A 25,071-nucleotide genomic window follows, 5' to 3' on the forward strand; every position below is an offset into this window, starting at 1 on the left:
TCCAGCATTTGCAGCATCAGAACTTAAAAAATCAGTATCTTCTGATAAGACAACAGTGTGAGTAGCAATGGAGGCTTCAACATCCTCTAATTGCTGATCTTGTTCTAAGTCCTGATCAACAACCATATCCTGATGCTCACCTAAATTCTGATCATCAGCATCTTGATGCAGAGAAGGTGTTGTTGATAACTCTGGAGTTTGAACAGCATCAGTAACAGGTGTTGTGGAAGGAATATATGCTGTTGGAGCTTCTAAGAGAAGTACTGCAGGCACAACCAAGTTTTGAAGATCAATATCAGCACTTGTGCCTGGATCAACAGAAGACACAGAAGGTGTGTTAGCCTTTTCAGAAACAGCTTCCTGAGATGGAGTTGATGGAGAAGAAGTGACTGGAGCAAATTCCTTGTCTTGTGAGATCAGAGATTCCTGATCCCCTTCCTTAGCTGCTTCCTCTTCATCATCTGAAACTGGCCTTTTTGCCCTCTGTTTCTTGTATCTCTTTGTTGATTTGGATTCCTTGGGAGTTTCACGAACTGTCATTCTTCTAAGGCGTTTGAGAAGCCTTGATCCCCCAATTCCAGAATCCTTCTGAGAAGTCACTTTCTCAGCTTCACCTACAACAGGTTTTGAAGAAGGAACCTGTTCCTCAGTATCAGATTCATCTCTCAGTACAGTCCTCCTCCTCTTTTGAGGTGTTAGAGGAATAGTTTTTGTCCTCTTTGGCTTGGAGGATGAGGGTTGAACAGTCTGTGAAGTAGAGAGATAGGATTTGAGATAAGTCCTGAGGGTAGGTTGAGTAGTATGAGTGGTAGGTGCTGAGGATGATGGTTTTTGGGTGTATGTGGTTGGTTGGACATCAGAGTAAACAGATCTATAAGTATCAGGATCAACATTTACTAGGATCTGTTTTACAGACTGAGGAATCTGTAATGATCGAACCACTGTTTTCTTAGTATCAGCATTTACCAGATCATTAAAGTATCATTTTGCAACTCTAAAAGGTGGGGTTGAGGAACTGACTAATTGAGGTTCATCAGTACAAAAAGTATATATAAGTTGACAGAATCTAGCAAAATAGACAACATTTCTATCCTCTGTCATCCTATCCCCAATAAAACCAATTATTCCAGTTGCAAAATCAAAATGAGTTTGATGGATAATAGCATACCCTATGTGCTGACTCAGAATTGGGATAACATCAAAATTTGAACATTTGTTCCCAAAAGCTTTGGTGATGTAGTCAAAGAAGAAACTCCATTCTCTTCTGATATTAGCCCTTTTTAACTGCCCAAGCTTTGCCAAACTCTTTTTATATCCCAAATCAGCCATTAACTCCTGAAGTGCTGATTCCTCTGGAGTTGAAAAAGTACAATTTTCTGGGAGATGTAGAGCTTTGCGTATTGTACCAGGAGTGACTGCATAAGATGAATGACCCACTTCAAAAACAATACTGGGAGTGCCATGTTTACCACCATCATCAAAGTGCCCAGTCCGCCAAAACGTCAGAACTTGTTGACTCGAAAAGACTTCAGGCTGAGTTAATACATACCCAATCTCACTGTGTGCAAGAAGATCTTGCACAAAATGCAATTCAGATGGAGCTTCAGCATGATCAAGAATTGCAGCATAGTTGTTTGGAACAAACTTAGCTCCATCAATGATTAAATCCTTAGGTGCCATGTGAAAAATTGAGATTCAAAAGTGCCTGTTAGGTGTTTGATAAGATGTCTGTATGAAAAACCAACGTGAGAAGAAAGAGAGTAAAAGTAAGTAAAGAGAAAAAATACGAAGAAAATAAAGGATTAAAGAAATCCTCTCTCTGTTGTACTTATACTCTGAACAAAAATGTTACCGTTGGACACCTGTCAGACATGCAGTAATAACAGATAGTTACTGGGCTCGAGAAAACAGGAATCATTACTTACCCAGTTGCCTGTTTTCAAGGAAAAACCGTTCCACTTACCCAGATATTCCATTAATCAAGGTGAAACAGTTTTAATTCAAAATTGAAACCGTTCCCACTGAGTTAATTATTTTTCACTGCATCATTAATATTCTGAAAGTAAATCACGTAAAAATGACCAAGATAAATTATATGAGTAAGTGCTGATAAAAAAAAATCAGAACTTAAATTAAAACATAATTTATATGGTCATCAGAATATCAATCAGGATTTATCAATGCATTACCAAATATCTTAGAGACAAAATCTTGAAGCAAAACCAAATTTCATTAATATATCAAGAGAATACATTTATGAAATGGAAATTACATCAGTACTTATGCAAGATTTCCCTAAGCTACTAAACCTAACATCAACAGCTTTAGTCCTAGCTAAGAAGCCTGACAAAGCTGATGATGAAGAAAAACAGGAAGAAGACAAGATTAAATCATTTCTTCTTCTTCCTACTCTCGACAAACAGAATGGCGAGTCTGATGATTCGCTCTTGCTGGCGGAGAGCTGCCAGTCTTTCCTCCTCCAATCGCTCCAGATGGCGATGGTAATCCATATAGAAGAACAGGAGGTGGGTCAGTACCTCCTGTGGGACAGAGTCCCATATCTCCTCAAGAATGGCTGTGACATGCCATTCCTGCTGCCATTCGGCACAGCTTAGCTCCATATTGAAGTTTTGGTAGTTCAAAAACATGTTGAATCTGACCATTGTGTTTTTAAAAGAAAAAGTATGAAGATAAGTGTGTGAGAAAGAATTTGATGGGAAGGCTGATGTGAAGTGGCTGCTTATATAGGCAAGAGAATGCCAGGAGACGTAAAGGTTTTTAATGCTGACAGGTAGAATTAATTCTACCTCGTCTCCCTAGACTTTGAAAAAGAATAACATTCATTGGAAAGAGGAAACATGGTTTAAAGCGCACAAGAAACAAGTAGCAGTGGACTGTTCAAGTACGAATACCATTAACCCTAATCATAGTGACTATTAATCTTCCACTTCAACATATTTAAGTATTAACTGAGACTGTTATCAAATTTTATTCACAGATAAGTCAAGTGAAACATTAGACTGTAATATCAGAACTTAGACTTATATCAGAACTTAACAGTCATCAGTACATAATTTCTTAACTCGAAAAAGGAATGCCTATCTTAGTAAGTCCTCATACAAGTTCTGAGTTATACTCTTCAGAACTTAATCATCAGAATATGCAACCAGAGCTTGTCCTCAGAGTTTGTGCAGAATGACACAATGACTGTTTATCTAAAATAACATAGACCTCCACAGAAATTTTCATCATTCAGATGGAGTGATTAGTGTGTGCATTAAGCTAAATAACAGACAAAGAGTAAAGTCTGATTCACTTCAGTACATCTTAGAAATAAGGCATAACTAAAATTTTGCTAAAGAGCTGTCATTGTCCTGAAACCTACTGATGAATGAGTTCATGCTTGAGTCCACCTCAACTGTTTTGTGCTAATTTTATGCATCTTTTGAAATTCTATTTTACAGTGGCTTCTCAGTGTAAGTGAGTCACGACTGCTTATCAGAATTTATGCTATTATCAGAGTATTTCTCCAGTAATCATAGAGTGTGAAAAGTCACCAAGAAACTATTTTGCTTTTCTAATGCATATTTACTTAATACCAGCAATGCACTTGGGTCGTCCCTTCCACATTTTTACTCTAGATCTCAAAGGAGTACCTGATTTTATTCTTTTATCTTTTTGCTTTTTCTTTTGATAAGTGAGGTTTATCAGCACTTAGTACATTCAGCAGTTTTACTAGTATCAGAACTTATCAGATGAGTAGCATTATTCTAATTTGTGACTTAGTAATAAGATAAACAAAGTAAACTCAACTAAGCTCAATTATCAGAATTTGCTAGTGTCATAAGATTTCCACTGAAATAATTACTTCTTACATGGAATCATTTATTTATTGAAGACTACTAGGTCAGTATCTAGCACAGTTATCCTCATAGGATTGAATAGTTACTTGAACAGACATATCACTTATCAGAGTTTAGAAACATATATCAGACAACAATCAGTACTTAAACGCGTATTTCAATTAATCACAGAATAAACAAAGAGATTACATTCTGTAAATACTGATCATAAAGTCTGATGCATCAGAACAAAACTAGACAGATTTAGAAAAAGAACCTGAAACCATTCCAAGTTCATTTACCAATCTTGTAAAAGTGGATTCATATAGTGGTTTTGTGAAGATATCTGCTAGTTGTTGATCTGTTGGAACAAAGTGCAATTCCACTGTACCTTCATCCACATGTTCCCTTATGAAGTGGTACCTGATGCTGATGTGCTTTGTCATAGAGTGTTGAACTGGATTACCTGTCATAGCAATAACACTTTGATTATCACAGTAAATAGGGATTTTGAAATATGTTAACCCATAATCCAGTAATTGATTCTTCATCCAAAGAATCTGTGCACAACAGCTTCCTGCAGCAATATACTCTGCTTCTGCAGTTGATGTGGAAATTGACTTTTGTTTCTTGCTGAACCAAGAAACCAATCTGCCTCCAAGAAATTGGCAGCTTCCACTTGTGCTTTTCCTGTCAATTTTGCAACCTGCAAAATCTGCATCTGAGTAACCTATAAGTTTAAAATCTGATTCTCTAGGATACCATAATCCCAGATCAGCTGTTCCTTTAAGATACTTAAAGATTCTTTTCACAGCTGTTAAGTGAGGTTCTCTTGGATCTGCTTGAAATCTTGCACAAAGACAGGTAGCATACATGATATCAGGTCTACTAGCAGTTAGATAGAGTAGAGAGCCAATCATACCTCTGTAGCCAGTAATATCTACTGATTTACCAGTATCCTTATCCAGTTTTGTTGCAGTGGCCATGGGAGTGGATGCACTTGAACAATCTTGCATTCTAAATTTCTTCAGCAAGTTTCTGGTGTACTTGGTTTGACAAATAAAAGTGCCTTCTTCATTCTGCTTGACTTGAAGGCCCAGAAAATAGCTAAGTTCCCCCATCATACTCATCTGATATCTTGACTGCATTAGTTTGGCAAACTTCTTGCAAAGTTTGTCATTTGTAGACCCAAAAATGATATCATCAATATAAATCTGGACCAGAAGTAAGTCCTTTCCATGGTTGAGGTAGAACAGTGTTTTGTCTATTGTTCCTCTGTTGAATCCACTTTCTAGAAGAAACTGAGCTAAAGTCTCATACTATGCTCTAGGAGCTTGCTTAAGTCCATAAAGTGCTTTATCAAGCCTGTAGACATAATCTGGATGTTTGGTATCTACAAAGCCTGGAGGTTGTTCAACATATACCTCCTCCTCCAATTCTCCATTGAGAAAAGCACTTTTCATATCCATTTGAAAGACCGTAAACTTTTTGTGAGCAGCATAAGACAAAAATATCCTTATGGCTTCTAACCTAGCAACTGGTGCAAATGTTTCATCATAATCAATTCCCTCCTGTTGAGAATATCCTTTTGCAACCAGCCTTGCCTTATTCCTTGTAATTATGCCATCACTGTCAGTTTTGTTTCTGAATACCCACTTTGTACCAACAACAGATCTATTATTTGGTCTTGGCACTAGGGTCCAAACTTTGTTTCTTTCAAATTCATTTAACTCTTCCTGCATTGCTTGCACTCAATCAGCATCTTGAAGAGCTTCTTCAACTTTCTTTGGCTCAGTCTGAGAGAGAAAATAATTGTAGAGACATTCATTTGAAGTACCTGTTCTAGTTCTGACACCTGCATCAGGATTTCCAATTATCAAATTAGGTGTATGTGATTTTGTCCACTTCCTTGCAGATGGAAGGTTTTCTCTAGAACTGGATGCTCCCCCATGATCCATGCTATCTTCATTTTCATTTTCCGATGCTCCCCCTGAAACTATGCTCTCTGAGTTGGAGTCTTTAGTATTTAGATTTTCAGCACTATCAGAACTTGGCTTATCAGAACTTGACGAATCAGAACTTGAAGAGCCAGATGTATGTTCTGATGTTTCTTGAGATGTGGTAGGATCCTGAGTATGCTCCCCCTGCATAGGTGCATCTTCCTTTGACATAGTCACCACAGTTTCAATAACATCAGAGTTTAATCCATCAGAGTTTACAGTATCAGGACTTAGACTGTCAGGATTTTCAGTATCAGAATTTGAGTCTTCATTTTCAAATCTCAGCTGATCATGGTCAATGAAATCTTCAAGACCAGTAATCTTCTTGTCATCAAAAGAGACATTGATAGATTCCATGACCACTTTTGTTCTCAAATTATAGACTCTGAAGGCTTTTGTGGAAAGTGGATATCCAACAAAGATTCCTTCATTAGCTTTTAGATCAAACTTTGATAGCTGTTCAGGATGAGTCTTGAGAACAAAACACTTGCATCCAAATACATGAAAGTATTTCAGATTTGGCTTCTTTTTCTTCACCATCTCATATGGTGTTTTTCCATGCTTGTTAATGAGTGTTGCATTTTGAGTAAAACAAGCAGTCTGCACAGCTTCAGCCCAGAAATAGGTTGGAAGCTTTACTTCTTCAAGCATTGTACGTGCAGCTTTAATGAGAGTTCTATTCTTCCTTTCAACAACTCCATTTTGCTGTGGAGTTCCAGGAGCAGAAAATTCCTGCTTTATTCTATGGTTTTTGCAGAACTCTTCCATTATCAAATTCTTGAACTCAGTGCCATTATCACTCCTTAATATTTTCACAGAATCTTTGACCATTTTATCCAGATGTTTGACATGATCAATCAAGATAGATGCAGTTTCACTTTTTGTGTGCAAGAAATACACCCATGTATATCTGGTGAACTCATCCACTATGACCAATGCATACTTCTTCTTTGCAATTGACATGATATTTACTGGACCAAATAGATCAACATGTAGTAGATGATAAGGCTCAAGAATTGATGATTCAGTCTTGCTCTTGAATGAAGATTTTCTTTGTTTGGCCTTCTGACAAGAATCACAAAGACCATCAGGAGCAAATACTGACTTTGGCAGTCCTCTCACAAGATTTTTCTTGACCAGTTCATTTATATTGTTGATATTTAAATGAGAGAGTTTCTTATGCCAATTCCAGCTTTCTTCAATTGATGCTCTACTCATCAGACAGATTGCAGAACCATCAGTACTTGTTGAAAGCTTAGCTTCATAAATGTTACCACGCCTGTATCCTTTCAGAACAACTTTGCCTTTCGATTTACTCACAATTTCACAGTGTTCTTCAAAGAAATCAACATGATAACCTCTGTCACAGATTTGACTTATACTCAGTAGATTGTGTTTAAGTCCTGAGACCAAAGCTACTTCTTTAATTATGATATTTCCAAGATTGATATTGCCATATCCCAATGTTTTTCCAATGTTGCCATCTCCATAAGAAACACTTGGGCCAGCTTTCTCCACAAAAATCTGATAGCAGGGCCTTATTTCCAGTCATATGTCCTGAACATCCACTGTCCAAAACTAGAATATTTTTCCTGTTGCCCTGCAATCACAAAGACCACTAATTATTAGTTTTAAGGACCCAGACTTGCTTGGATCCTTTGGCCTTATTAAGTTTGTTAACATTTGCAGCGGATTTAGCATCAGAGTTTATGTTAACATTTTTCTTATCAGAACTTACACTATCAGACTTTGAATCAAAATTTACACTAGAAGGAACAATGGAAACTTTCTTCAAAGAAGGTTTTATTTGATAATAATCATAGTACAAACTATGATATTCCTTACAAGTATAAATGGAATGCCATAAACTACCACAATGAAAATAAGGATTTTGTGGTTTGTATCTAACAGACTGACTCTTAACTCCTGATTTTGAAGGTAAGGAGTTAATATTCTTATTCTTCCAGCAAAAAGAAGCCAGATGGTTAGAACTTCCACAGTTATGACATGTTTTCCTAGGAGCATCGGGAACAGGTTTATAATTATTGCTTTTATTCACACCTTCCTTTCCATTCCTATTTTTCCTAGGTGATTTTACCTTGTTTGCATTCTTAACATCTTTCAGCTTATGCTTAAGCTGCTTCTTTGTCATTAAGCCTATGTTCACTTCAGCTGTCTTTTCCTGTTTTAGTTTGTCAGAAGTTAATTCCTTTGTAACTTCTAATTTCTCATTTTTAGACTTCACAGTTACAAACTTAACAGGTTTTAACTTTGGATTTTGCTTATCAACAGGCTTAATTTCTTCAGTTCCTTTATCATTCTTATCTTCTCCATAACCTAAGCCCTCTTTCCAGTTTCCACTACTTGGCAAATTTTGAGTTGTTTTGCCAGAGTTAGTCCAAGTCCTGATAATCTCTCTTTCCTTTTCTAACTCAGTTTTTAGAGATTCATTCATTTTTAGCACTTCATCCCTAACATAAAAAGCATCATCTCTATCCTTCTGAGTTTGATGGAACATGACTAACTCTTTTTCTAAGAAATCATTTCTTTTCTTAAATGCAAGATTTTCAGAAATTAATCTTTCACATGTTAAAGTTTGATCTCTATAACTAACAAACATGGTTTTAAGATATCTTCTCAACTCATTAATATCATCAGTATGAAAAGCATAAGTAGTCTGAGGTACCTTTGTTTCAGCAGCTTCAGAACTGCTCTCAGCACTTTCTTTATCAGCATTTGCCATCAATGCATAGTTTTCCTCACTTTCAGAGTCTGAGGTGTCTGTCCAGCTTTTCTGCTTTGTGACAAGAGCCTTGCCTTTGTCACTCTTTACCTTCTTGCAATCAGGAGATATGTGGCCTTTCTCACCACAGTTATAGCATTTAACATTGGTATAATCTCCTCTGTCAGACTTTCATCCTCTGCCTTCAGATCTTCTGAAATTCTTCTTATTAGAACTTATGCCTTTCCTGGAAAACTTCTTTCCCTTCCTGAACTTCCTGTATGCAATCTTTGTGATTCCTTTCACCATAAGAGCACACAGCTTCATCATCTTCTCATCAGCATCAGTCTCAGGCAAGCTTTCAGAATCTTAGTCATCATCACTTTCAGAACTTGATGACTCAGTTTCAGACTTTATGATAAGAGCTTTACCCTTGTCTTTCCTTGAGGAAGCTGCTTTGGGGAATTCTTCTTCAGCCTTAAGAGCAACTATCCTTGACTTTCCTCCTTTCCTCTTGCTTCTTTGTTCCATCTCAAGCTCATGAGTCTTGAGCATTCCATAGATTTCGTCAAGAGTTGTTTCATCAAGATTGTAGTTGTCTCTTATTGTCGTTGCCTTCAAATCCCAGCATTCAGGAAGAGCCAACAGGAACTTAAGGTTTGAATCTTCAAGATCATACTCTTTATCAACCAATGACAAATCATTCAAAAGTTTGACAAATCTATCATATAAATCATTCAATTACTCATTAGTCTTTGAGTCAAAGTGTTCATACTCTTGAGTGAGTATTGTCTTCCTGTTCTTCTTAATTGTGTCAGTTCCCTGACACCTTATTTCCAGAGAATCCCATATCTCCTTAGCAGTCTTGCAGTTGATTACCCTGTTTGACATTACATTATCAATGGCACTATGCAGTAAGTGTCGTACCTTGGCATCCTTAGCAATTGATGCTATATCTTCAGCAGTATAATCACTCTTCTCCTTTGGTACGGTCTTTGCTGCTTCACCTGCAACTGCAACAGCGAGCTTGGTTGGTTTGTGAGGCCCTTCCTTGATTCTATTAAGGTATTCTGGATCTGTTGCTTCCAGGAACATGGTCATCCTTACCTTCCATATGGGATATTCAGATGGTCTCAGTATGGGAACCCTGATAGTCTCATACCGACTTTGAATTTGTGGCTTTGGAGGTTCTTCAGTTTTGGTAGGCTTAGTTGGAGTTTCTGTGTCAGACATGATTGTGTTTGGATCTTTAGCTGTATGTGTGTTAACAGATTGGCTCTGATACCACTTGTTAGGTCACACACACACTGTAGAGGGGGTGAATACAGTGTATAATACAATCAAATCGAACTTTAATATATTAAGTAACAGAAAACAAACTTTATTGAAACAATAAACTCTGTTACAGTATGGAACTGTTACCTCTCAGTGATGAACAAATATCACGAGAGCTGCTAGGGTTACAATGAATAAACTTCTCGAATATATGATAACACTTATAGTGTAAACCCTATGTCTGTGTTTATATACTACACAGTTACAAGATAATCGCTAATTGATATGGAATATAATTCTGCTTCCTAAAATATATCAATCAGGTATCTTTTCTTCCAAGTATTCCATTCTTCACGGAATTCCTTCTTCATGCATATATCTTCTTATGTTTATCTCGATCTTCTTTCCTTTAATCAGCTAATGTCCTTCTCTGATCATCCTTCAGCACTTAAGTTCTGATATCTAACTTCTGATGATTATCTCCTGATAATATAAGTACTGATATCCTTAAGTCCTTACTTTCAGTATAAATACTGATCAACAGTTAAGTACTGATTTGTCCTGTTAAGTGAGATCTGAAATCTAAACATAAATTATATTAGCCATGACATTATCAAATATATCTAACAATAGGTCTTAGGGTCGTCTTCATCAATGATTGACAACTCATTGTCATTCTCAATGACAAGGTCATAATACCTCTCAGGTTGGCGAGACACTCTCTCTGACCTACGAATGGGCTGTTCCACAGAAGGTTGTTCAGTCAGAACAGTTGTTTCCACTTGATCCGTAGTAGTTTGTGCTTCTTGAACTTCATCAAGTTCAATTTTGCTCCCACTATTTCCTTTAAGGATAAACTCCTTTTCCAAGAAGGTAGCATGTCTTGAGACAAACACCCGATGATCGGTGTAAAAGTAATACCCTAAAGTCTCTTTAGGATATCCCACAAAACTACATTTTATGGATCGATATTCCATCTTATCTGGGTCAACTTACTTGACATAAGCTGGACATCCCTAAATCTTAACGTGTTTAAGACTCGGTTTCCTTTCTTTCTATATCTCATACGGAGTTTGAGGAACAGATTTGGAAGGCACCTTATTCAGTAAATATGCTGAGGTTTCCAATGCATAACCCCATAGGAATACTGGAAGATTTGTATAGCTCATCATGGACCGAACTATGTCTAACAAAGTTCGATTTCTCCTTTCAGATGCCAATCTGGAGGCGTCCACTGGGAGACTATACCATTTACTTTGAGATAATCCAGAAATTTTCCATTCAAGTATTCACCACCGCGATCTAATCGAAGAATTATAATACTATGTTTGGTTTGTTTCTCCACTTCATACTTATACTCTTTGAACTTTTCAAAGGCTTCAGACTTGTGTTTCATCAAACACATATCTGAATCTAGATCTATCATCTATGAAAGTAATGAAGTACGAAAAATCCACTTATGGCTTGCGTAGACATTGGTCCACATACATCTGTGTGTACCATTCCTAGCAAATTTGCAGCCCTCTCTCCATGTCTACTAGATGGAGACTGTAGTGCCACAATGAAGTGAGATTTTCATCATCCCTTTTCTTTTATTAGTTTGTTCAATCTGAAGTAAATTATGTCACATTTATACAAACCATTATTTAAAGTACCACGTCCATAAAGAATATTATCTCTAAGAATAGAACATTCATTATTCTCAATAATAAATGAAAATCCAGCCAAGTCTAACATGGGAATAGAAATAATATTCCTCACAATCGAGGGAACAAAATAACAATTATTTAAAACAATAGTCTTGCCCATAGGCATATGTAAATGAAATGATTCTACATCTTCAGCATCAACTCTTGCTCCATTTCCCATCAGTAGAATCACCTCCTCTTCCTCAAGAGTCCTACTTCTCCTTAGTCCCTGCAACAATTGCAGATATGAGAACCACAGGCGGTATCTAATACCCAAGTAGAAATTTGATTTAATGACATATTCACTTCTATCATGAACATACCTGAATCAGAAGCGGTAGTCTCACTACCCTTCTTCTTATTCAATTCTGCAAGGTAAACCTTACAGTTCCTCTTCCAGTGCCCCACCTTGTTACAGTGAAAGCAAACAACTTTGCTCTTGGGGTCTTCAGCTTTTGGTGGAACCGGCATTTTCTCACTTACTTTCTTCTTCTTGGAAGGGTTCCTCTTCCTTTTCTTAGGATTGGAACCTTCACCAATTAGAAGAACAGAACTCTTCTTAGGGGGAAAATTCGATTCCGCAGTCTTCAACATGTTGTGGAGTTCAGGCAGGCTGACATCCAACTTATTCATGTGAAAGTTCACAACAAACTGCGAGAACGAACTCGGAAGCGATTGCAAGACCAAGTCTTGGCTCAGCTCCCCATCCATGGCAAAACCAAGTTGTCCAAGATGTTCAATCAAATTGATCATCTTAAGTACATGGTCATTCACAGATGATCCCTCAGACATCCTACAACCGAACAGCTCCTTCGATATCTCATATCGAGCTGTCCTCCCTGCCACATCATACAACTCTTGTAGATGCATGAGGATAGTGTGAGCATCCATATGCTCATGTTGCTTCTGTAGCTCAATGTTTATGGAAGCTAGCATGATGCATTGAGCAATATTTGCATCATCTACCCATTTACGATACACAACATGTTCATCATTATGTGCATCAATAGCAGGTTCAGTAGGCTTAGGTGAGTCAATCACGTATTCCGGCTTCTCAATCCTGAGAATAATTCTCAAGTTTCGAAGCCAGTCAGCATAATTAGGACCAGTCAACTTGTGAGCATCCAGTATGCTCCTGAGTGATAGTGCAGAAGGCATAATGTATATTGTAAATCTGTAAATGATAAACACATAACAACACTTAGCAAATATTCGATTTCATTTTAAAACACTATATGAATCGGGTCTTTATTCATAAGTGGCTCCCACTAGTTTATCTAATTTATTCAACCCCCTACGTGAAAAATTAAGCATTCATAATGCTAGTGGGAATAGGGATCCTACATTCCATTACACAACCCCGGCTGTAGCACGAACCGCCATGTAATGTTCAATAGGCAGACAACTCTTGTCAATTACATCTTATGTTATTCCCTAATCAAACTTTAGCCTCTTGAATAATTGAGTCACGGCTGTGGCACGACAAACTCAATATTCTAAGTCAAGTCTAACCCAACATTCCGTACAATTGAATCAGTCTCCAACGACCCACGGCTGTGGCACGTACCGACCTTTAGATTCTAATTCAATGTACACATCTCTATGTAATAGACAAGTATTTCTTATTTCGAAATCAAAGCCCTCGGCTGTAGCACGAACCGACAATGATTTAAAAATAAGAACTACTTTCTATCATGTTGGAAGGCTATGACCGATACAAGCCCGTTGTATCATTGGCCAATTACTACTTGATATTATTTAATTTTAGAGGGATTATATTACATTACAATCATAATCATATTATAAAGAGATTCTTCCTTTTAAATTAAATATTTCAAATCAATAATCGATAATCAGATGATTCCCAGATCGGGTGTAGCATTGTCAAGAGGCGTCACTTAATAACCTTTTCTTACAGATAGAAATCTGTTGTTGACAGAATCATCCTTTCTCTCATATCGAAAATTCATATTCAATTACGTGTTTCATAAACACAAGAATCTCATGATTGTATTCATAATATTATTATTAAGGTTATGAAACAATTTCACTATACTAGGTTGTCTAACAAACGCCTTATGTTCATTTAAGTTCACCTAAATCTATCATCGCATGATAAACTAAGCATATATCACATATATCAACATGAATAAACATCAAGGTAGGCATGTTACATCATCTAGCATATTGGTCTAAGCATTATACATCTCTATGTATCACATGAAGCATTTAAAAGCAGTTAAAACAGTTAAAAACAGCTTTAAAACACTTTCGGAAATATAAACAGTTCAAAACTTTTATATAAACTAAAATTTGATCACTCCATTAGATCCGTCTTGGAAAAACGAATCCAACGATATATTGCACGCCCAAAACGGAGTTACGAAACTCCCAGAAATCAAATTTAAAAATAACAGATGGGCTGCAACGCATTACAAGAACGCGTTACTAGCTCTGTAACGCATTCCGGTGATGCGTTATAACCCTTTTAAGCCATTAAAAGGTGTAACGCATTCCGCGAATGCGCCACAGGGTGTAACGCATTCGCCGCCGACTATTCTCGCACGGAATTCCGTGCGCCGTACCTGACACAGCAGCACATCACATGTGCCTTTCTTTTCAACTGCAGCACATTCAACAGATGCAGATATATACATACATACTAACAATTTATATATATATATACATGATTATTTAATTACGAATTTAATTACAAGATCTTCAAAAATTCATAATAAAAAATTTATACATCATAAAATTATGAAAAAAATACCCAGACGATCTATAACACTTTTAGAACCCAGATCAATATTCAAAATTATTCTGAGAAACGATTTCTCATCAGACATAATTAATCCAAAATATAACTTGTAAAAATCATAATTAATTCATACAAGCACATAAAATTCTGAAATTTTTACCACAGATCTATATGCATACAACCTATGCTCTGATAACATTGATGGATTTATATCGTAGCGGAGGCATGGTAAAACACTTTTTAAACATATAAAATCCAAATAAAAGCATATAAATCGTGATTAAAACATATGAATCGATTACTAACCTTTAATAGCGATCCAAAAGCAACGATCGGAGATCCTTAGCAGCTGCTCCTCAAACATGAAGTACTCCACCGGTATCCACCAAGAAAAACGACGTTAAGGAGGAGGAGGAGGAGGTGGAGAGAATTAGGTTTTCTAAAAACTTTTGGGTTTGAATAAAAATAGGGTTTATAATAGTATATTTATAGGCAAAATTTTCAGCTGAAATTTTCCCATAAAATATTATTATTATTAACCCATTTATTATTCTCATTAATAATTAAAACACCTTTTAATTATTAATCCTTTTTCTAAACACTTTAGAAATAATTCTCTCTCTTGATTTAATTTCCAAAAATTAAATTCTTAATTAATAATATTAAGAACTTTTCTTAATTAATTTATAATCAATTAAATCTCATTTAATCAATTATTAAATTTGCCAATTAATTATTTATTTCATAAATAAATAATTATCAGCCATTATTAATTAATTCCTCCACCATTAAATCATTCTCTTTTTATGGTGTGACCCTGTAGGTTCAATATTAAGCCTGTAGTAGAAATAAATAATAATAAAACTATTTTATCATTATTTATATAAATTCTCTAATTTATTAAATATGATTAATTATTTAATCATATTTATTCTACATCGTGAGGGATACTTCTCAGCATATCGCGACTATCCGGATAATACGAATTCACTGCTTAGAATACCAAGAACATATTCAGTGAATAGTTACCGTACAATAAACTCCTTCTACCCTACAATGTCCTGATTAAATACAAGGCATGGATCTTGTGTCAAGCCTATCTAATTTAATCACTTGCTTACCATTTACTATGCTTAGTTCTATGCAAATTAGAAACTCCTTTCTAATTTCATTCACTCTGGCCAGAGATTCCTGAACTAGCATAAGTGGATCAGCCTTGAACATTCGCTTCCTTCACTGGAAGGGGTAGATCCTTTATTGATCATACACTAGCTTCGTGTACAAATTCCTATACCCAGTAGAGCCCTAATAATTGTCCCTGGAGACTAAGAACTAAACCAAAGCATAGTTCAGTGTACACAAGATGACTATGATGACCTCAAGTCTAAGGATACTTATACAACTATCACTATGTGAACAACTGCTGACACGTGAGTGAACTCCATCAGTTGTTCAGCTGTGCGAGTCATGTTCAGTGAACTTATTCTATAATAAGCACCTACATACTAGCTATAGTGTCACCACACAAATGTCTATGAGAACAGACATCCTTCATAATGAAGCAAGCATAGTATGTACCGATCTTTGCGGATTATTAATTACCAGTTAGTAATCCTATGATCAGGAACTATTTAAGTTTAGAGTTATCATCTTTTAGGTCTCACTATTATGATCTCATCATAATCCATAAAAAGCTTTACTCTAAACTATGGTATATCTTATTTAAACACTTAAATAGATAGAGCCCGTAATAAAAACAAAAAAAGTCTTTTATTAATATCAATGAAATCAAAACAGATTACATAAAAAGTTATTCCTAAATCCTAATACATGATTGGACTTAGGACATATTCGTTTCATGCTGTACTGGATTTTCAGTGATGACGATTGCACTTGTGTTATCACAGAAAATGGGAATCCTTTCAACTTGCAAACCATAGTCTAGCAATTGGTTTTTCATCCACAAATTTTTGCACATCAACTTCCAGCAGCAATATATCCAGCTTCAGCTGTAGAAGTAGAAACTGAATTTTGCTTTTTACTGAACCAGGACACAAGCTTGTTTCCTAGAAATTGGAAGGCTCCTGTTGTACTTTTTCTATCAATTCTATAACCTGCATAATCTACATCTGAATAACCAGTTAGATCAAAACCAGAATCTCTAGGGTACCAAATGCCAAGTTTTGGTGTTCCCTTGAGATATCTAAATAATGTGTATGCAGAAATGTGCTATAGACTTATTGTTACATAAGATACTCACTCGATGGATAATAAATCATCATTCGTCGGGACTATATTAAGTTATCCGTCGGGACTATAATCCTTATCCGTCGAGTGCTACATTTTTCACTAAGTAAAATCTACCAAGGTGTTTTGTTAATGAAATCATCAAGTACACAACAAAGTCTAATACTATGCTACTTCATTACTCTATTCCAGCATCTTTGAATATCTTCATAATAGAATGGAAATGGCAATGCTTCTTTGTTCTCTAAAACCCAGTTGAACATGCTTCCACCTTCCTTTTACATACACTCGACGCATGTAACTGTGTTGTCACTGTCAACAGATGTTTGAATTGATTATCCATCGGGTACATGATCATCCGTTGGGTTGCCTTATTGATCATCCGTCGAGTGGCATTGTTGTTTATCCGTCGGGTAGCTATCTGGCACTTGACTTCATTTCATTTATGCAGAATTACAAGACATCATCTATGTATAATTAATCAACCTATTCTGCATATCTCATTAAAGTCAACATGACTTGAGTGCTACTACGGAATCTAAACAAGGTGTATGCAGAAATGTGCTACAGACTCATTATTACACAACCTACTCACTCGGTGGATAATAAATCATCCGTCGGGACTATATTGAGTCATCCGTCGGGACTATATTCCTTATCCATCGAGTGCTACATTTTTCACTAAGTAAAATCTACTAAGGTGTTTTGTTAATGAAATCATCAAGTTCACAACATATCCACAACAGCGTACGATGGGGAGAGTATGGGAGTTGACCCGCTCTCGTGTCTGATTCAGAGATGGTGATGTATTAGTCTAGTCTTCTAGTTGCAGATGCCCGTAGTAGAGTGTCGATTTTCCGGGATAGTTTCACTAGTATATAGTTATCCATTTTCTGACTAGATGGATCGACTAATGTATTACACTTTTGACCAGATGTGGTAGGACTGTTGTACTTTTGACAGGATCGGGTTATGTAGTTCGAGTACCATGTATATGTTTGTTTCCTTTCAGTTCAGTTTAGTTCTTTGATAATGAGATCACTATTTTATTCTTATTATTGTATGCGCTGCTTGCGACTAAAGTTGTCATATCTATATAGAACTGTGAGATTCATTCTCCAATATTATAGCGATTGTACATGGTACAACCTTATATGTATAATTGTGACCTAACGTTAAATTTTTCAAAAATTATCAGCAATATGCCACCATGAAGAATTGGAAGTAGGGCAAACCCTGGGTTTGGGGACCAGGGAGCCATAACCAAGATGAGAGAAACCAAGAACACAGTGAAGAGGAAGATGAAGATTATAATGAATAGGAGGACTCCTATTAAAGAGAAGAAGAGGAAACTTTTAATGTTGGTGAATTTGAAGTAGAGGATGAGAAAGAGGGAACTAGATTTGAACAACAGGGAGGGAACCCGGGCATGGATCCCATGGGGCACACTTTATTCACCTACTTAGACATAACCTAGAGCGTAACCCAAATCCAATACCCTAAGGGAATAATAATGTTGTGACAAACTCTTTCATGGCATTAAATTATCTTAAGCCCTCTGAGTTCCATGGATCAGCTGACCCAGTTGAGGGAAGAGCATGGTTGAAGGAAATGGAGAAATCCTTTGAGATTCTGAGTATTGATGAGGCACAGAAGACTATATTTGCTACTTACCTTCTGAAGGGAGAGGCCAACTATTGGTGGGAGGCCAAGAAAAATATGGAGACTGATGATATCATAACTTGGGAAAGGTTCGGTCAATTATTTCTGGGGAAGTACTTTCCAAGGTTTATGGAGAACCAAATTGAGCTCAAGTTCCTGGAGCTAAAGCAGAATAACTTATCCGTAGCAGCGTACGAGGCTAAATTTACAGAGTTATCAAGGTTTGTGTCAGAGTTTGTGAACACTGAGGAAAAGAAAGCTAGGAGATTTCAGCAGGGATTGAAACGGTTAATTCAGAATAAGGTGGTAATCTTTGAGCTTAAGGACTATGCCACTCTGGTGTAAAAGGCAACAATTGTAGAGGCATGAAGTGAACAAATACAGAAGGAAAGAGAGAAAGGATGTGACGGCCTCAACCCCGGGGTAAGGGGTTGACATCACTAAAATATAACAAACCAAAATATAAATAACTAATTAAACATTATTATATAAACACGACCCCAAACCAAGATCTGATATAGATTCAAGTATTATTTAGGTTACAACACTACAACTAATTTATTCCACAACCCGACACTCTAACTTATTAGAGCAACTCATCAGACCTCATGGTCCGATACAAACTACCTCAGAGGAGCCGGGACCGGAGGGGGCTGATACCCTATTCTTCCATTATCTGTCTGGTCTTCTAGACATCTGCAATATATAAATAAAAAAAAGCTGCAAGGATGAGCAATCAATTGCTCAACAGTACCACTATATGAATAACAAGTAGAGCAGTGTATATACAAACAGTATAGGAACTTATAACTCGTATAACGAAAATAAGTAAAACAGGTATAAACTGGATATCAAAACTAGCATGCTCTGTAAAACAATATCATCAGTCGTGTGTTGTGCATAAATACAAGAGTCCAATTTTAGCATGTTATTTTCATTTCCAAAACTATTGTTCCACTATAGGAACCATAAATCATCTGTCCCATTACGGGGATCACAAAACCATTTGTTCCGTTACTGGAACTTCTAAATCAAAACCAGATATATAATTGGACAAATCCTAGGGATAGTTGATCAGTCCATCCCACCACAACCTATTTCGGAACTCAGAGATTAGCTAGGTCTCTTTCACGGTGGACTAAGCGGTTTAAATAGGGCGCGCAACTGACTTAGCCACTTACGCAAACCCGCTGGGCCGTTACGGGCATCTTACGCAACCATCCAATATCTGATCCATTTTTATCCAGTTTCCAAAATCAATTATACCTATCTCTTTTTAACAGTTATATTACAACATGTTTTCCAAAACCTTTCCAATTTTAATCACAATCTAGAGATAGGCATTTTCAGAAGTTACTTTTCCCCCAAAACGTAAGTTAATAAAACATATTTAAACATGGGGGATACGCAACTTAAAATGTTCTGTTCTAGTACGTAAAATCAACAATTATTCATATATACTGAACTATAAAAGATTTGTTTAGGGGTACTTGCCTTGCGAAGCTTTACACTAATATTGGCTTGACTCTAAACCGACTCTAACTACTGGGTCCTTCACCTTGAACCTACAGAATCGAGACAACCTAGGTTAGATGACCAGTTATACTTGATATATCCTCGCTAGATAAAGACTGTAACACCCCCAAATCCAAGGTCGTGAATTCGGGTCGTTACGATCACTTATTAATTAAATAATTCTCTTTTCACAATATTACTCGACCTTTTATTCAAACTCACATACACACAGGTTATATGCTTGGAAACATTATCAAATAAATCATTTCCACTTATCTACCTGACGGGGCTGGCGCACAAAAAGCCTACGGAACTCACGAGCGTTCCTTACCCGCCTACGGACAACAGTCCTGGTCTGATCCATGCTGGTAGTCTGTTGTGATATGATATATAAAAGCAAGGGTGAGCATTAAAGCTCAACAAGGTATATATCCCCATAATTAAGTATGTAAGGATAAATAAAACCAATAATTAAACTTTGTATCTCCAAAGCGTTCTGAAAGTTTATATGCTTATCAAATTTATAATATTCTCAAAATCAACTACAATAGTATATCCACTGAATACTTGTATTCATCTCTTTCTCAAAATCATTTTATACTCGTACTCATTTTATTTCAAAATCTCAAGATGTTACTCGAACCAAGATTCTCAAATGGGTGTGATATATATTCATCAACATCCCAATTTAAAACTCAGCCTTATTGGCAGATTTCTCAAATGGATTTGATATATAATCATCAACATCCTTATTTAAACTCAGCCTTATCGGCAGATTTCTCAAATGGATTTGATATATAATCATCAACATCCTTATTTAAACTCAGCCTTATCAGCAGATTTCTCAAATGGATTTGATATATATTCATCAATATCCTTGTTTAAAACTCAGCCTTATCGGCTATCTGTTGTATATTTCATAACAGTTTTTCCAAAATGGAAGAAAGGGACTATACTGGAATAAACCACGTATCGGTGATCAGCCGAATACGAAATTTTCTCTACTAGTAGAAGGAATACAAACCTAGCCGCCTTTGGGCTCATCAAGACACTACACGGTGGTTGCCCATTGCCGTGCAAGTTCGAAAGTCAATGGTCACATAGACCATATAACCGTACAATGCACCACTCCGCGCTTGCATAATGCGCCACTCCACGCCTGGTCACTGCCCGATACCACTCTGTGCCGGGCAGGCCACATTCCAGTCCCAAAACAGTTATATCTTTTGCTCAAAATCCTTTTTTGAAGGAATAGGTCGTTAAAAGTTGACCTGTAAATAAGATGTTTTATTCATCACTTTTAACTCAATTGATCTTTGGGAGTTGTCGGATTTTTGAATTTAAAATCATTTTCAAATCCCTATCTGTAGTAGGGTGACACGTATATTACTCACTTGTTCTTTATTGAACGAGGAAGCAAAACTATTATGCTTCAAGACTAAGTTCCCTAAGGTTTTGATACGTTTCAAATGATTAATCTCTTTCAAGAGTTTTGAATAATTTAGAAAGTACCTTTGGGAATTATGTCTATTTTTAAATAAGTTTTTAGAAGTCCGAAGATATTAAATATCTAAGGTCTCATAATTATATAAGAGGGATTTAATGAATTGATAAAATCTTAAGTACAAAGTATTTCTAATTAAGGTTCAATGAATTAATAAAAACCTTAAATACAAAATATTTTGTGAATAAGGTCCAACGAATGGAGACACCTTAATCAAATAATCAAAACATGATTTGGTATCCTATAATTGCTCTTTGAATAGTTAAATCTTTATTAAATAACGTGAAATTATTTATAAACTATTCAGTATATTTTTAAATACTTTCTGGATATTTAATAATCCCTTAAATATCGCTTTATAAAATAATCAATCAAGTAAGGGTGTCCCTTAAATGAATAAACCAATATTTCTCGAAGTTTAAGTCAAAATCTCAATCGTTCGCTTGATATATATATTACGCGAACGTACTTTGTTTATCGAAATAGAAATCTTTCGCGTCCGGCTCTCTTCGGAATTAAATCGTTATTAAAATATCTTTAACTCCCATTATCATATATTATATTTGGAATACGTTTCAACTTCTCATACTCGTGTAAAATGAAATTTGTTTTCGTAAACAATCGCATAATTCGTATGCATTGATATCATAGACAAGCATATATATATTTGAACTGTAAATCATGGCATCAATATCACAACAGTATATATATAGCATGGATAGTATGAGATAGGGTTTCGAAAACTTGCCTCGAGTAATCGAAGTGGTATGGTCTCTGGTGTTTGGTTGGCGATCTATAAACAAAAACCAACGGTCTAAGTTAGTACGCGATTAACGTCTCGCTTTTATTAAGCAACTTTCGCAACTACTCAAGTATAACGAATCTCCGATCGTCACATTCTCAACACTTATATTCTCACTTTATAACATGGTCGGGTTTTGAAATCGATCGTTCCCTTTAGAAAGTCCATTTCGAGTTTTAAGCTCGAACGTGAGAAAATGTTCGTCAAAACTAGGTTTTTTATGCGTTTCTCGCTTGCGCTCGCTTTACCAAAATATTTTTATAAAATCGAAAAATAATATTTTCCCAAGATTCTTTTTGGACAGTCTTCTCTACTGTCATATCCATTTTTCATAATTTTTCCAGAATCTCAAAATTATTTTAAGTCCTTCAAAATCACCATGCAAGTGGACTTAAGTGTAGTTGGCTAATCGCAAAAATGTTTTACACTAAAACGACCATAACTCCTAAACCATAAATCTCCTCATGATGTTCTACACATGTATAGAAACTATAAAACAATATCTATCTAGTCATGGCCTCAAATTTTAACCATTTTCATGGCCGAATGTCTTGCAGAAAATAGATCAAGTGCAAGAATGCCCAAACTCAATTTCTACTACTTGATCTTAACACAATCACTACCTATAACCATCATAAACACAAGTACTTCTCAAGATCCACCCACATGAACCTTATATGCTCTATCTAGTACCACATACATGGATTACAACTCAACATCTCAAGTCTTTAGCAAGAACATAATCAATACAAACTCAAACAAACACAATCCTTTGGATCTTAACACTACAACAAACATAACTCTTAAATCCAACCATAAAACCTTAAAGGGTTGAAAGTTATACCTTCTTGGATACTAGGAAGGTTAGTGCTAGGATTATTGAGGCTTGGTTTTCTTAGAAAACACTTAGAAGGGCTAGATCCTTAAGAAACAAAACCAAGAAACAAGTTAAAATTTCGGAGTTACCTTTCAGTACCTCATTCAAACATTTTTATAAAATTGAAAAATATTAATTTGAGGCTGAAATTTGGTACGAAGCTTACCCATGATATAGAGAAGCTATGGTAAAAATTTCATGATATTTGAATGAGTATATTTTGAGTTATGAATTTTTCTTTCTCCCTTGCTCAGAAAATCCGAACTGCTGGAATGAAAAATGGGAGAGCTTTAAGTGAGGGAAAAGTGGTTGTTTTCTTTTGTGGCTAAAGTGTGGGAGTGTATAATGAATATATGGGATGTATGCAGCAGATTTGACAATAATTTGGCAAAGGTATGGGTTGGTTTGATTGTGTGGTGAAGTGAGAAAAGGGAGAAGTATGGCTTGTGTACTTGTTTGTCTCCCATCACTATTCAACACTATTCCACTAATTATTCTAGTTAGCTTCTAATCATCTAGTTACACTCCTAACTACTAGTTAGGACTTGGTTATGCATGGCCAACTTGCATGGGATTTAATTTCTCATTCGTTTATTTATCGTAAATGCAATCGTCGTTCCATTCCGATAGTTTCCACGTATAACGACTTGTTTCGTAGCGATTTCTTTTATCGCTTATAATCCTATAACCAATTCCATTCCTTCTCTTGATCATAGAAATACCTTGATATATTATTTATTTCATGTAGTATTCCCGGTTCTACGCCATTCTTTACGGATACGAAAACACGTAGTATAATTGTGAATCTTCGAATTCCGTCGGCTTTTACATTCACTTATTTTCCTCGATAAACAAGAATATGATCTCGGATTCTCAAAATTCCACTATTCATTTAATGATGATCCCCATACGTATTACTTAATTAGCTCAAGTTACTATTCACAGAAGTTTTAAAATATTACAAAAATCAGGGTTCTTACAGTCTCCCCCCCTTAAAAGGATTCCGTCCCGGAATCAACTCACAAATAGATGGGGGTACCTTTCTCGCAGGTGGCTCTCTAATTCCCAAGTCGACTCCTCGACCTTGGGATGTCTCAATAAGAATCTGAATAGCTTGACACTCTTGTCCCTGAGTACTTGCTCTTTTCAACCAATGATTTCAACTGGTTGCTCAATGTAGGACAGATCTAGTACTTACTCATGTTTCACTATATTCTTGGTATCCGCATTATACTTTCTCAACATTGGCACATGAAAAACACTATGAACCTGTTCAAGGTTTAGAGGTAAAGCCAATTCGTATGCCACGGTTCTATTTGTCACAAAATCTCAAAGGACCCATATATCGGGAACTCAACTTCCCTTTCTTTCCAAATCTCATCAGTCCTTCCCATGGTGACACTTTCAAAAATACCTGGTCACCCACTTCATACTCTCTGTCTTTTCGTGCTAAGTCGGCATATTTACGTTGTCGGTCTTGGGCTGCCGCTAAGCATCCTCTGATCAACTCAACTATGTCCCTCGTTCTTTACACCAAGTCGGGACCTAGTAACTTTCTTTCACCAACTTCATCCCAGTACAAGGGTGAATGGCACCTCCGACCATACAGCGCCTCATGTGGGGGCATTTCTATACTCGCATGATAACTATGATTGTAGGCAAACTCTATCAAAGATAGGTGTTCATCTCAATAACCTTAAAAATCAATTACAAAATTTCTCAAAATGTACTCCAATGTCTGAATGATTCACTCACTTTGTCCATCGGTTTGGGGATGGTATACAATACTCACATTCAGTTTGGTTCATAAGCATTCTTGAAAGCTCCTCAAAAAAATCTGGAGTTGAATCGGGGATCTCTGTCAGATACGATAGCTACAGAGACTCCATGTCTTATCACAATTTCCTTGATGTATAGCTCTGCTAATCTATCCACCATGTAGGTTTTCTTGATTGGAAGAAAGTATGCTGACTTGGTCAGTCGATATATAATTACTCATATTGCATCACGGTTAGCCTTAGCTCGGGGAAATCCTACCACAGAATCCATGGCTATTTGTTCCCACTTTCACATCGGAATTCCTAAGGGTTGTAGGAGTCCCCTCGGTCGCTGATGTTCCACCTTCACTCTTTAACAGGTCAAACACTTACTGACCCAATTGGCCACGTCTCTTTTC

At 36.3% G+C, this 25,071-nt stretch overlaps 1 long non-coding RNA gene across 1 annotated transcript; it reads right to left on the reverse strand.

The window, feature by feature from the left end:
* Positions 1-20,033: 20,033 nt before the first annotated feature.
* On the reverse strand, positions 20,034-23,282 carry LOC141716744 (uncharacterized). The gene is made up of 4 exons (XR_012573335.1): positions 23,062-23,282; positions 22,863-22,940; positions 21,965-22,009; positions 20,034-20,085 (listed from the first exon to the last, which is right to left on the reverse strand). It is a non-coding gene; the product is annotated as an uncharacterized LOC141716744 (long non-coding RNA).
* Positions 23,283-25,071: the final 1,789 nt, after the last annotated feature.

This window comes from Apium graveolens, chromosome 4 (genome assembly GCF_009905375.1).
Source record: "Apium graveolens cultivar Ventura chromosome 4, ASM990537v1, whole genome shotgun sequence".
In the NCBI taxonomy this organism is placed as follows: Eukaryota; Viridiplantae; Streptophyta; class Magnoliopsida; order Apiales; family Apiaceae; genus Apium; species Apium graveolens.